Raw genomic sequence first — 11,803 nt, 5'->3', positions numbered from 1 at the left:
TTAAGATTTTAAGTAAGTATTAATTATGGAGGACCTTTATTTATTGGGGGCAACTATTATTTATTTTAAGCGTTCACAATTATTTAATAATATTAAACCAGGGGGCATAATTATTAATATTAAACCAGGGACCGCAATTATTTATTAATATTAAACCAGGGGGCACAATTATTTATTAGTATTAAACCATGGGCCTTATTTATTAATATTAAACTAGGGGGCACAGTAAATTATTAATAATAAAGCAGGGGCAAAATATTTTATTACTTATTGCAGCACGAATAATTACCCTGGTACACAATGGCCCAGTTGGAAGTTTTTACTTTTACTAGTTCCGACAGGCAAGTTATTTCAAACAGCATGTGGTTTGAGCTATCTCTTCTCTCTGTACCACATCTATTTTTTACTTTTTGTTTACTAGAAAGGTTTACTACCATGTGGTTTTACCACTGCTACTTAATTCAGGGAATGGTTTGTATACCTCCCATGTATAAAAATTAGGATGCTAGTTTTAAAACGTGCTTTAATCTGCAGTTTGATTTTTTGTAAATGGCTTACTTAACAAACCGCACATCAAAACGCCAGAATACCTGTAGTTTTGAACATACTGCAGGATAGTAAATATCCCCCATTGACTTTTGTAAAGAGGTCGTAGAAGTTTCCTTTTAACAACTCTTCATCATCATCATTTATTTATATAGCGCCAGCAAATTCCGTAGCGCTTTACAATTGGGAACAAACATTAATAAAACAATACTGGGTAATACATACAGACAGAGAGGTAAGAGAACCCTGCTCGCAAGCTTACAAACTCTTCCATGCAGATCATTTTTGTGTAAGCCATGCTGTACTGTGGACCACTATCTGCTTCGCATATTTGACCAGTTTATGAGCAGTTCCATCAAAGATGTTTCTGGGTTTTCCAAATCTCGCTTTGACTTCAACAATTCCTCTTAACTTCCATTTCTTAATAATGTCTCTGACAGTAGGAATTTCAAGCTGGTAGCATCTATGGGCAGCACAGTGGCCTAGTGGTTAGCACTTCTGCCTCACAGCACTGGGGTCATGAGTTCGATTCCTGACTATGGCCTTATCTGTGTGGAGTTTGTATGTTCTCCCCGTGTTTGCGTGGGTTTCCTCTGGGTGCTCCGGTTTCCTCGCACACTCTAAAAACATACTAGTAGGTTGATTGGCTGCTATCAAAATTTACACTAGTGTCTCCCGCTCTGTCTATCTGTGTCTGTGTGTGAGTGTGTGTCTATATTAGGGAATTTAGACTGTAAGCTCCAATGGGGCAGGGACTGATGTGAGTGAGTTCTCTGTACAGCGCTGCGGAATTAGTGGCACTATATAAATAAAATGATGATGATGATGATCTATTTGGAAGCCTTCTTCTTTGTAACACTCCATTAAGTTTATTTTCAAGTCCACAATCTTCTACTTAGAGAAGCCCATGACTATTGAGAGTAGGTACAACATCTTCAGAGGTTGGAGTTTATTCATTGGATGCACCTGGCTTAATTTAAAACGTCATAGATAATTAATCTTAATGTCATGTCCACACCCTAAAAATGTTGTAACTTTTTTTTACTTAAAAAGTTAGTGAAACATGTAATTTGACTAGGAGCTTAAAATATATTGTGTGTATATATACATATATATATATATATATATATATATATATATATATATATAGTGCAGTGTTTTAGATGTAGCATGTTAATTAAGTGTCTGCTCTGAGCACATGGAAAGGGGATGTCCTTACCTTGTTGGCCAAAACCGCAGGGGCTGCTCTTGTGTAAGGAAGGATGTTTAGTGTAATTTATTGTTACATTAGAGAAATCTGCCTGTTCTAGCATATAGTTATGAAAGAAGTATAGCATGCTTAAAACTTTTCCTGCCACTCTTTATGGTATATATTGGAAGCTTTTATTCTCGCAAGAAGGATATATATATATATATATATATATGTGTATGTATGTATATATATATATACACGTATAAAGTTTGTAACACAAAGTACATCTAAACAAATTATACTTCTGTTTCTCACAACATGAATAACATTTACATTAACTTACGAAGGCTCCAATTGACTATTCCAGGTTCATGTGGCTTAAAAAATACATCATCAATATGACGTAACCATCGGGATAAGGACCCATAAAATAAAGAGTGACAATAGAATCGCCATTGAGATAAATAATTTAAAGGTTTGTTTATAAGGTGTATGTGATTAATAAAATTGTACGGTGGTTACTAGAAGGCTCTCTTTATTGAATAAACTGGGCTCTGCAATGAGTACTGGTAATATGGGACTGCATTTAATTTGATGAAATTGCAATTTTGATCCATTTAACTGGATTAGCATTTAACTTAAACAATTCCCACATCATTCTGGCTAAGTTCATGGTATCATGTGAGCCTAATGTGTACACATGTAACTTGTACTGTCACTGCAGAAATATGATATGACATGAACTCAGTGAATGTTCTTATAGCTGCATTCTTAACATCAACATGTATCAATTAAAGAAAATTGGTGAAGTATTTAAGATTAAAAAGAATAGAACCTTAGGCTACACTGCTATATTTACAGTGATTGGCTGGGGTACTCGTCAGCAGCAGAGTGCATCTGGCTTAAGAGGGTTTCCCAGGGTATCCCATCTTGCAGTGCTCACATCATTTCCAGGACACCCACTATTACCAGGTATAGAGTCTTGCAACTAATTGCGGTAAATATTGCAATGCGTCTGGGTGTTTAAAATTACATTTCAATTATAGTTCACGCGATTCCAGAAATGTATTTTTATACATGGTAGCACACCAACATCATAAATTATAAAAAGCTATGTGCTGCTTTTAAATGCCTTGCAACAATTCTATTCTGATTTGTAGTTGTCGTGTTCAACTAATTCTTGCCAATTCTTGAGTAGTTTTCTCTATGTAGCTTAGATTATAGGGACACTTAATTAATAAGCAACATTACATCCCCTGGAATCAAATGCTCAATTTACAGGTTTGTGTATTTTTTCCGCCTGGAAAAATTACTAGGGATCTCTGTTGTTCAAACTCCTTAATGACCTCTTATACCTGAGGAGTGGTGTTGTCCAAATGCTTGATGGCTCCAAATTGGAAGGCCACTGCATCGATGGAGCCAGAAGCTGGCTATTATTGTTAGTCATACATCAGGTGACCAGTGGGAATTGCAGTAACTTGATCTTATTGTATCATATTTTGCAGGTGACCCTCCCCTAAAATACTTCAGTAAGGTCTACCGTACGGCTGGGTATTATGAGCTCTAGCAGCCTCCACACTTGTCTTCTTTGTAAATATCCTTTCCATATGATATTGAATGTTTTATGTTTTAATGAATTGTAATAAATAGTAAATTGCAACAGTGACATGTTTTTTTTTAAATGTTATATAATTAAATGGATGCTAGCTATTACAATAAACTGAGTGTTCATGGTTTATTATAATAAAATGTGTGTTTACATTATTAAAGATGTAAGAGGTCCAAGCTTCATTTTTGCCCTTGGCACAATTTTGTCTGAAAATGAGTCTGATGCGGATGGTATGGTGGAAGTTATGTAGGCCATATTAAGGGTCTTGTAAACAGTTGACTCCAAACTTAGGTAGCAGTTCTCTCTTGAGACACTGAAATATTGTCTTCTCATAGCTCTTAAGCAACTAAGATGATGATTTATTGATTGCAATTGGTTCTTTAGTTCATCCATCAGGTGACATGGGGGGGTAGGGGTTAAAAGTTGGACCAGCTGGCAGGCCTTGAGGGAATCTGGGGGTCAAATACACACTTAGCCTCCCAGTTTGAGGACAAATCAGTTTTGATTCCAACCTCACAAAAAAGGTGAGTTTCATTCGCTGGTATGTAGAAAATATCACCTCTTCCACTCTGGGAGAGACCTAGTTATCTTTTTTTTTTTGGCAAACAGCCAGAAAATAAATACTGGCAAAGAAGTGGTTGACTTTTTCTGCCTTGAACCTGCCACCATAACTTACTCTTTAACTTGACACTGTTATCAATATTTGTATGCAACACTTCTACTCAACCCAGAATTTGCAATTTCATAAGCTCAGTTATGGAGCTAGACCTCAGGGCAGCCACGACCAGGGGACACAGACTCATGACTATGAATACCATTGTATGTATATGTTCAATAATAATAAATGTATACTTTTCCAGATAGTATTTACATATCTAGGTTTAGTTCCTCTTTCAATATGTGTTAAAACACAAATGTTTTAATTTAACCAATGTTATTTCAATTGTAAACCATTGTTAAAAAAAAGAAGATAAGGGGAAAGGTCAACTAGCTGCAAAGTCTAACAAAAAATTACACAGACAAGGGTATTGGTTGAAAATTGGTTAGTTTTATTTACCAATTAAACCATAGCAGGACAGAAAGCAATGTGCAAGGCCAATTTAAATTTACTACATACAACCATCGAGAGTGTTCTGCCTGCCATGTACAGGGCCTGATTAACCAATAGGCTGATTAGGCCACTTCTATATAAACACTCTTAAGGATTGGACGGGTAGTAAATCCTATTCTGGAATGATGCCTGCCTCCTTCCACGCTTGTTAAAAAATGGATTAGTCTTCCCCTGACCTTGGCCCACCCCTGCCACTGACCCATGTGTCCTACCAGGTGAGAAAGGGAGGCCAGGCTGCAGGCCGCTGGGACCTGGGGGGAGAGCAAGCATTTAAGTTTTTTTTTACAATTGATTATGTACCCACTGCAGTGAAAAGAGCTGACTGCCGGCGGAAAAGGACAGGTAAGTAGATTTGTGTTTTGAAGGGGGGCAGAGTGTGTGTGTGTGTGTTATGCCGGGGGACAGGATGTGTCTGTGTTATGCAGGGGGACAGAGTGTGTGTGTGTTATGCAGGGGGACAGAGTGTGTGTGTGTGTTTTGAAGGGGGACAGAGTGTGTGTGTTTTGAAGGGGGACAGAGTGTGTGTGTTTTAAAGGGGACAGAGTGTGTGTGTGTGTGTTTTTTGAAGTGGGACAGTAGGCACCTTAGCATGCCCTGGCCATGTAGGCACCGTAACCACACCCCCTGGATTCCAGCCTCTTGGCATATATAAACCTTTCACTTGCACCTGGCTCGCTGTCCATGTTGGCCCAACTGTCCTCCCAGGGTGATTCTTCACACCTTAAATATAATACCATTACAAGCAATATGGCCAATTGCTAAATTGATAAGGCATATAATGCTAAAAAGCTATTTAATTTAATTTATAATTGTGTCCATAAAATAATTGCCAGAAAAGATCTGATATTACCAAGCTTTGTGTTTCTATCAGCTAAGGACTCTATGCATATTTTTATACTTTTTTTTATATATCCAACCAGCTAAGAACATACTACAATCTGAATAATTGTTGGCAGCACTCCTTCACAAGTATATACATACAATTGACAATCTACAGCTTCATCTCCAAGTTATATTGCAATTGTGATTGAAACACAAAGATTGGTAATATCAGATGTTTTCTGGCAATTATTTTATGGACACATTCATAAATTAAATTAAACTGCTTTTTAGCATTATATGCCTTATCAATTTAGCAATTGGCCATATTGCGTGTAATATTTAAGGTTTTTATACAAGAGCTCTTGTTACATGTATATTATATGTGATTTGTGAATAAATACAGTAATTTAATCTTTTATCCACAGATCTTTTGAGTGTTAGATTTGTATAAGTTCTATAGAACTACTTTCATCACTATTTAGTGGTTCTTGTGCGCTGTCGCAAACTTTGTCTATATTTTTTAATTTCTGATTAGGGGATAACAGACCCCTAGCGACTGGCAGCCTCAACTCACTAACTACATACCCAGCGCTGAAAGGTTTTGTTATATATTGTTTATGATTCTTCACACCCACTGCTGGCTCCTCACCAATTGCTATGCTTTGTACTTAGATTTCCCACGGCCACTGTCTGTGTCAAAACAAAATTTGACAGATACAAAAGTATACAAAATCAAGTAAAACAATGAATACACAGTACAATACAATAATATAGAGCCCATAGCAAAGTTGGACGCTCACTGTCCCCTTTGGTTTGTTAAAAAAAAAAATTCCACATCTACATAAAGACTCTTAAGGATTGGGCAGGTGATAAATACTATACTAGAATCATGTCTGCTTTCTTCCACGCTCGTTAAAAACGGATTAGTCTTCCCCTGACCCACCCCTGCCACTGTTTATTGATCCTTGTGCCCTGCCAGGTGAGAAAGGGAGGCCAAGCGTCCTTGCCTGTCCCCATTTATCTTCTCATCGCTGGCTGACGGGCCGCCCTGCAAACATCCTATTTATTAGTCTCTGGCACCATTGCAGTGCTTCCACAACTGACCAAAAAATTACTTGGGAGATATTGGTCAAAAATTGGTCACATTTTTATTTATCAATTAAACAATAGCAGGACAGAAAGCAGTTTGCAAGGCCTACCATTTAGGCACCGCAACCAAGCCATATTCTGAGGGTGATTCTTCACGACCCTACCTGGCTGCCTTCCAATCGATAGGCAACTTTCCCCCACCATTTGAGGTCCTCATAGCCCCATGAGGGCTGCTATGACACTCAACAATCTCTCTGTTGCTTCCTGCATCTAGCTAACTCACCTGAACATCATAAGAGTGATTATAACCAATGTTGCACCACTTTTTCACTTCTAGCGGTACTTCTCCCTTAATCCTTTCCCCACAACATACAGATTAGTGAAGAAAAAATTGCTAGAAAGTGTAATATCGACACTAGCCCTGGATCTCTAGTATTGGCAATAGTAACGTAAGGAGGTCCATACACTAAGCACCCTTACTGACTTGACAGCCTTCTCAACTTCGCCCTCAAGTAACTTGGACAGGCTTCACTAATTGCTAAAGGTGGGAGAGCAATGTTCAAAATCAAGCATCATCTATTCTGGGATTGTGCTCTATAAGGTGTTATAAATTTAAGCACATCATCATCACCATTTATTTATATAGCGCCACTAATTCCGCAGCGCTGTACAGAGAACTCATTCACATCAGTCCCTGCCCCATTGGAGCTTACAGTCTAAATTCCCCAACACACACATACTTACAGACAGACAGACTAGGGTCAATTTTGATAGCAGCCAATTAACCTACTAGTATGTTTTTGGAGTGTGGGAGGAAACCGGAGCACCTGGAGGAAACCCACGCAAACACAGGGAAAACATACAAACTCCACAGGCCATGGTTGGGAATTGAACTCATGACCCCAGCGCTGTGAGGCAGAAGTGCTAACCACTTAGCCACCGTGCTGCCCATGATTATACAAATTATATATTATATACAAGACCAAACTACTTGTAGAGACATACATATATATTTTTATAGTTTTAGTTTTCATAGGATTAGAACAGTCTACACCTCTTGTGATATTTACGTTGTGACATACTGTATACAGTAACTATTATTTGACTTAAAATCTTATTATGACTATGGCTGATATTGGCCATGCTTACTTGGCATCTTTATTACTAAGTTACATATAATGGTTATAAATCTACCTGGCACCATGTCATGCTCAGATGTAGGGAATGGATATAACTGCACTACATGGACAAAGTTTAGGGCAGGGTTAGATAAACCAAAAGTATACTATCTGAGTGTTAAACGCACAGATGCACCTGATGCTTTCCGCTCTAACCATATCATAAATGATTTTCCCTACAGCTAGCTTTTGAACTCAACTTTAGCAAAGTACTGCACAGCAAATGAAACTAAAATGCAAAAGACTATGTTTTGATAAGACTCCCGCCTATATACCAAGTTGAAAATCGTTATCTGTACATTCAGCTGCCTGTTAACCCTCTGCTCTGCATAACTGCTGCTATTATAACACAGAGTATGCTATTTATTGGCCGTTTGGCATACCCAAGTTACCTACTGTGCCAAAGTTACTTGGCATTAATGAGGCAAACTAAGGTACAGTAACATTAGGGCATGAAGTACTGGAGGTGAACCGTACGCAAAGTGTCTGCCTCCCAGAATGATGCAGATCAACCAAATTCTTGTAGATGCGTATACCTTGGACCCAGTTGCTGACTTCCCATTTAAGCCTTCAGCCACCCAATCCTAAAAGTGACATTCTCCATGCAATGTATGCTGCAAAACCTGCGGACCCTGCTACCTTTGTAAATAGCGCCAATGTGTCTCCAGACGAATAAGTCGTTTCAAAACTCCCAGCTAATGCGCATTTTCTAAACAATCCTACAGGAGTTGCCAGGGATCCACCAAGCTCCGCAAGTATTCAATCAAAATTGCACCCAGTAGTGAGAGTACCAATTTACGTGGGGCTATCATATGGCTAGAAACTCAATCCAGTGTCAGCTCATTAAATATTTAAAACCTGCATGCAATAAATTTGTCTCCTTCCTCTTTGGATACCTAAGCAGACATGCTAGAATTGCTAACATGTTTAACATTAAATCATTATTACTGATAGTGTTTTTTTGATCTTACCAGTCCTGGCTATGTTGGACATGGCAACGCCTGCAGACTTTGCACTGCCTGCTGCGCTACACATAATATCAGCAACGCTGTGTTTAGCCGATGGATTCTCCACTGTACTTGGTGAGGAACCCGGTATTCTTTTTTGTCTAGCTCTATATTGGTCAAGGCATTGGCTGCTACTCTGCCATGAAGTCGCGTCACCCTGGTGGCGAGTTGAAGGATGTCTACTGGTCTATTGTTGGCCTATGTGAGTATGTTGTAGCTGGAAATTCGAATTGCGTCACCTGTAGCTGTAAACATTATTACTCTGCCCAGGTGATGCAATGCGCTGCTGAACATGTACTTGCTTTGAAAAACTGTGTTCCCAAACTGTGCGCTGCCACAAAGCTTAGGGCACTCAGCCAGAAATTGCTTGCCCTTCAAACACATAATGTATGTTAGCAGTGCTTCTACAAAGTCAAAGAGAGACTGGGACCAGTAACAGTATATAAGGAAGAAAAATCTTATCATGAGCTGAGGCAAGACCGTTATGGTATCAGTCACAGCTAAAAATGACATAACTCCAAAGTAAGTTAGAGGTAGCAGCAAGAGGGGTATATTTAGTTTGTCTGTACTACCTGAACTTGCTCAGGTAATAATTCATACATTTGCATTGCAGATATATTGTTTTAAGTTTGTTGCTTTTATATGTAAAAATGTAACAAGTGTTGTGGAGGAACATTGTCTGAGGATTCAAAAACTCATTCCTCAAATCCCTAGAGGTTTCTTTTACCTTAGGAATATGCTTAATTAGCATTGTTAGATCTCCAACACAATTAGATCATAGGCCTCCTATGCCTAGAATTACCATTATACAAATTAATTTGAGAAACACATGTACTGATCACAAAAAGTAAAGTAAGTGGCTCTATTGTTAATGTTATTTACATTAGCCTTGTGCTACAATACTTTTATTTTGTATGCAAAATGAGAAGCTTCTCCAGGTGCAGGTAGGAAAAAATGTTTCATAGTTCAATAGATATGGCATAGAATATGTTGCTGTCTTTTTTCACTACCTACATCTTTATTTAAGGGATGCCACTGTCTTAGTATGTGTATTCATATTGTGTATTTATTAGTGACTGCATTTTTAATGATGCAGCAGATTTGTCTTCCACAACACACTCAGAAATGCTACTGCAGTGCAGTGATAAAAAGTCTGCCAAATTTACTGTATTTTTATTTCTGCCAGAGAAGAAAATTAGGGCATGGAGGGCTAGTACAAAGCGCTATGAGGGGAGGGGGGGTGCTTAGCCCCAGCGTCGGACTGGCCCACAGGACTACCAGTAAAATTACCGGTAGGCCCGGCTACCTTACGGCCACACCCCCTTTTAGATGTGGGCGGAGCTTACCTGGAGGCCCGTTGTTCACACCAGGGTGCTCACATTCCTCTCCGGCGTCCCCGCTGACAGCCAGTCATCTTTCACCTGTCACATGCGATCGCAGCTGCGATCATGTGACCCACCCACTCACCCTGTCAGCTGATGTTCCCGCGCTGCTGAAGGGAGAAGATCAGAGAGGCTGCATCAATCAACTTTTGGGTAAGTATACTTTAACCAGTTGTTTATATTGTTTGTGCTAAAAAATCATTTATGTATTACAGTTTTTTATCTTGATAACACTGGATTACAATGTTATTAGTATTGGTTTTGATATTAATTTAGCTTTGTTGATCATTACACACACCCAGTATTAGATACACATTACAATCAGTCCAAATAGGTGCGTATATTTGTATCCTTGTGTGTCCCACTTCCCCCCTGATTTGCGCCCATCCCATAAAACCCTGTAAATTTTCATTTTTTTGAGTACTGTCAGGATACTCTACCCCCTGGGAATAGTGGCAGCATCACCCTCTTCACCTTCTATTTATTTTTACCAGAAAGTACTATGGTAGCGCTCATGGTAAAAAGTATATGGGGTCTCCCATTACATCTGTTCTCAATATATATATATATATATATATATATATATATATATATATATATATAAAATGTGTGTGAATTGAGAGGACTATTGCAGGCATAATATGAATCGGGGACACTTGCGTGGCGTAACATTGTGGGCACTACCGTGTGGCATAGCATTGTTTTGGGAGCACTACTATGTGGCATAGGGGGGCTGCCTATCTATACTAAACTATAGGGGGGCTGACTATACTAAACTCTAGTGAGGGGGGGCTGCACAGAGAACACTATAGGGAGGGGGTGATGGGACCTTTAATGCTGAGGTGGTTTGGGTCTATAATTGAATGTGGGTGCTGTTGATTTAATGGCAGGGATGGTTGGAATTTCTAAATGTACCCATTATTTTTTCCAAATAGGGCCCTCAACATTCCTGGATCCAGACAAGTCGCAACTAAAGAAACCAGCAGCCACAGGTGGTAAAAGTGACAACAACAGGTAGGACAGTCTGTCAAATGTTCTGAGTCTAGTGCAGGCTTGGCTAACTTGTGGTACTCCAGGTGTTGTGAAACTACAAGTCCCAGCATATCCTTACAGCAATAAGCTGCTATATATTGGCAAAGCATGCTGGGGCTTGTAGTTTCACTACACTAAGGTGCTAGCTGTCTTTCATGGACTGACCACTACCCCTCTAGTGTCTGGTTCCGCCTCTATGATGGCTGACCACATCCCCTTTGGTGGGCCCCTAGTGTTGCATTCCCCGGTGGGCCCTTCATGCCCCAGTCCGACACTGCTTAGCCCCCATGGTTCATGTGGCCAGGATGCACTTGAGGTCAGTTGGTCTATGGCATGACGATTCCCATGGGGATGTGGACAAGCTATGTCTGTGACCAGGTGAATAAGAGGGAGAGTTGTTTGCTTGAAATATAGTGTGGTTGATCATGGATCTTACCCACCCTGATCCCGAAGTTCCCATTGCTCATACAGTTCACCTCCTGATTTTGTTGATGGACTAGCACTCTTCCATCTTGCCACCTCTTTTCTGGTGCTTCTTAGTGATCACTGGTTTTCCTGCGATGTTTCTTCCATGGTTGCCAAAGTGGCAACACAATCTTCTTCTGCAGTCCTCAAAAACATGCAAGACCCACCCCCCCCCCCCTGCCTTCATTCACTAATCCCTGTGCTCTGCCAGGTCAAAAATAGAAGCTTGGCTTCCCTGGGCGCCCCCTTTCCCTTCCTTCAGATAGCCGTTATATGACAATCCCCCTTATCTGGCGCCATTAGCCTCCATGTAACATGATGACAGTGAACTGACTTCAGTTCACAGTAGTGGCCCAGAAGCAGATTAGCC

The sequence above is a fragment of the Mixophyes fleayi genome, chromosome 4, assembly GCF_038048845.1.
Source record: "Mixophyes fleayi isolate aMixFle1 chromosome 4, aMixFle1.hap1, whole genome shotgun sequence".
Taxonomy (NCBI): domain Eukaryota; kingdom Metazoa; phylum Chordata; class Amphibia; order Anura; family Limnodynastidae; genus Mixophyes; species Mixophyes fleayi.
The sequence above is the reverse complement of the archived record's forward strand: the minus strand, read 5'-3'. Positions refer to the sequence as shown.